The sequence below is a fragment of the Haliotis cracherodii genome, unplaced genomic scaffold (assembly GCF_022045235.1).
Source record: "Haliotis cracherodii isolate W230 unplaced genomic scaffold, xgHalCrac1.p SCAF_6, whole genome shotgun sequence".
Taxonomy (NCBI): domain Eukaryota; kingdom Metazoa; phylum Mollusca; class Gastropoda; order Lepetellida; family Haliotidae; genus Haliotis; species Haliotis cracherodii.
This window is the reverse complement of record NW_027266319.1, coordinates 32,671,230-32,675,139: the sequence shown is the minus strand read 5'-3', so window position 1 is coordinate 32,675,139 and position 3,910 is coordinate 32,671,230.

The following is a 3,910-nucleotide window of genomic DNA, read 5'->3' as shown; positions in this document are numbered from 1 at the left end:
AAATGCCCATTTCACTCCTACTCACGCCTGCTCATAGTCTTTAGTATTTTCTGTTCTTAATCCCCCATGTCTGTCTGTCTGTCTGTCCACACATTCAGGTGTTGAGGAGGAAATAAGAGCTCATACGTTTCTGTAGAGATGTGCTGCTTGTAAAATATCCAGATCTATATTTGTTGACTTGAGACTGGGCGATGTCTTTTCCTCAACGCAGTACAGTCAAACCTCGTTAACCCGAACTCCTTAACTCGATACGTTCATTGAACGTGTATTTTAATGTATTTTAAATGTGTTTATTATTTTTTTCTTTTCAGCACGGGAAGACATGATCCGGTATCATGTCACTCCTGCTGCGAGTTTATGGCCGTCGCTGGATGAGGAATCCGACTGTGTATGTAGTTTATCTACATCTCTCTCAGATTCGGCCGCCGAATAGCTCACCTTTGTTCATTTGTCCATGTCCCCTCACGCACACTATTGACATTGCCCATTTTCTCCGTGGGTTATTGTGTCCTGAAAAATAGCTGCATGATCCCCCTCCTCCACTTGCATGTTTCAAACATTCGATCAGATTTTTTGTCTTGTTGTACCGCCTTATTGCATGTGTAACCTGTGTATCAGACTGACTTTCTTTTCCACACTGTTATTTGAAAACCGCCTATATACCTCGGACACTGACCCTCCTTTATCCCTCCCTCCCCACTCACTGATGTAGCGTCCCCAGGCTGCGTCCACGACCCCCTCTCCCAACCCTCTGAGTGTTTTCACCCCCTTCTGGGCCCGCCCTGACCACGGTGAGACGCTACCCGCCCCAATCACGATCACCTACGTCGACCACTTCCCTGCCCCTAGTGATGACGACAGTGACTACTGGGTCTACGAGGACGAGGATGACGACAGCTTCGTGGAGGACCGAGAAGTTCATCCTCTGAGGAAGGCGCTGAGGAGAGTGGCTGCCTTCTGGGGGAGAATCTTTTCGTAGATTTCTCATCCAGTGTGTGTGTATGAGTACGAGTGTAAATGTGTAAATGTGAGAGGATGTGGTTTTGCATGTGTGACAGAAAGTGTAAGTGTGTATGTGTGTTAGGATGTATTTTTGCATGTGTGATGGAGAACGTATGTGTTTATGTGTGTTAGGATGTGTTTTTGCATGTGTGATAGAGGGTGTATGTGTGAGAAGGTGTGTTTTTGCATGTGATTTTGAGTGTCAGTGTGTATTTGTGAGAGGATGTGTTTTTGCATGTGTGATAGAGTGTTAATGTGTATGTGTGAGAGTATGTGTTCTTGCATGTGTGACAGAGAGTGTAAGTGTGTATGTTTGAGAGGATGTGTTTTTTGCACGTGTGGCAGTGTATGTGGGAGAGGTTGTGTTTTTGCATGTGTGACAGAGAATGCAAGTGTGTATGTGTGACAGAGTGTGTGTATGTGTGCTAGAGAGTGTCAGTGTGTATGTGTGAGAGGATGTGTTTCGCATGTGTGTTTGAGTGTTTGTATAAGAGAATGTGATTTGCATGTGTGTTTGTGTGAGGGGTTGTGGTTTGGTGCCCCTGTAATAAGCATTTCTCCCTTTTGGACTGTTTTGACTACACTCTTTCGGCTTATGTTTGGACACACTCTTTCGATCTTCTTTTCATTTGTTTTGGCCCACCCTTTGGCTGAGATTTCTAAGTTTATTCAGCTCTCTGATATGGGAGAACAGTTTTTGAGCTCAATTTTGGCCCTGCTTTAATTACTTTCTTTTGGCACATGGCATTCCATTTGTTGAACATATCTAAATAAATATGGAATAATGGTATACACATGCGTTTGTTTTCCTTCCTTGGATCTAACAACGACTAGGTGACAGCAACACAGCAGGAAAGGCAGGTAACCTGAGTCTGGTGTTAATACAATTTGAAGTTGTAATACCGAGAATATTTATTATCAATTTAACATATTAAGGTACCATTTGCCCTGAACCGTTGTGTTGCTGTCTTCTGGCTCAACTTACTAGAGGAATCTCCGATGGAAAGTCCGAACTACATACCCATAGATAGCTGTTATATAGCCTTGAAGCCGATGCAGTAACACTGGGTATTTTACGATCACTTTACTCACTGTTGGGTTCATGCATGGATGAAAGATCGAGAGTTATCTCCCTTCGCCGCTGTTTCTCCTGTCATCGAGTCTTTAGATATATCTGTGTATTCCTATTCCTTTACGGGTAGCTGGTTGATAAGTAAATATATCAGTTTAAATACGCATAATCCCAATAACAGTTATAAATTATTTAGAATGATGATAAAACTAAAAACGTAAGTTTCTTAGCAAACTAACACTTAAAGGTGTGCAACAGTTTACAGCTAAGGGTTTTGGGGTATGTGGGGAGAATGTCTCAAAACTTCAGGAATTCAAATTTATATCAAACATCAAATTTTGTCCACTACTTTTATTCCTACACAATTTCAGATCTCTCAGTCAAGGTTCACAGCATACACGCTTTTCAAATAAAAACCTTGTTACATGTTTATCAGTTAAATGTACTTTGTTGATTTGTTGTCTAACACCACACTCAGCAATATTCCAGCTACATGACAGGGGTCTGTGAATAAATGAGTCTGGACCAGAATCCAGAGATAGACATCATAAACATTGATCATCACAATTGGGATACGATGACATACATCAACAAGGTCAGCAAGCCTGACCAGCCGATCCCGTTAGTCGCCTCCTACCACAAGCAATGTCACCTTTTACGGGAAGTATGGGTTGATGAAGACCTCTTCTAACCTGATGGTGGGTCAAATGTACTACTAATCATCTTGATTGTTTGAAAATACAAACAGAAGTTTACCGAATGTAAACTTTGTCATAAGAAAAGCACCTCCCTTCCCTCATGTGTGTTGTGTTTGCTATTTGAAGTGATGTTCTACTGTTTTAAATATTGGAGCATCCATCATGGAAGAGAAGTAAGTTATGGTGCTGCAGAGTGAGTGAGTGAGTGAGTGAGTTGGGTTTAACGCTACCTTGAACAGTATTCCAGTTATATCACGGCATGTCAGCTTTATGTGGGAGGAAAGCCTGAAGTGATGCAGGTCTCAGATGTTTACCACTTGGGTGAAACACACCAGCACGGGTATGGTGCTGACAAACCTAGAAACATAATCGGGGCGAACCGAGATTTGTACCCACAATCAAAGGTTTCTGGCGTGCCCTAGGGGTGCCACTCTGGACAGCGAATCACGGTGCCTTAGACAGCTGGGCCACCTGTGCCCCCTGGTGCTGCAGAGAAACACTGACAATGATACAAATGGATGGTTTGTTGTTTAACCCCACACTCAGCAATATTCCATATTCCATCTTTATAACGGCCGGCCGTAAATAATTGAGTCTGGACCAGACAATCCTGTGATTAATATCATGCAATTGGGATCGATGACATGCATCACCTAAGTCAGCGCGCCTGACCACCCGATCCCGCATAGTCGCCTTTTCAGGCAAGCATGGGTTGCTGAAGACCTATTTAACCCGGAACTTCACGAGTCTGACCATGATACAAGGGAGGATTTTAACATCATAGGTAGCTCCTGTTTGACCATCTACCTGGTTATTCATCATCTCACCTGCCTCCGGGTGTAATGGTCTACCTGTTCCTCTAGATTTATTGCCCCTTTGAATAGGATTACAGTCATATCAGCTTCATATGGGAGGATAGCCCGAAGTGATGCAGGTCTCGGACATTTACCACTTTGGTGAACCTAGAACAGGGATGGTGCTGACACACATAGAAACATAATCATGGGGAATTGGGCCAACCCCATCCTTCTATAGATCTGAGAAGTCCTGTATGTACTCACGACACATAATGTCAAACAAAAACCTGTGTATAATAAGCAAGAACAAAACAAAAAAGTCGAGGGTAAAAAGAGGCATA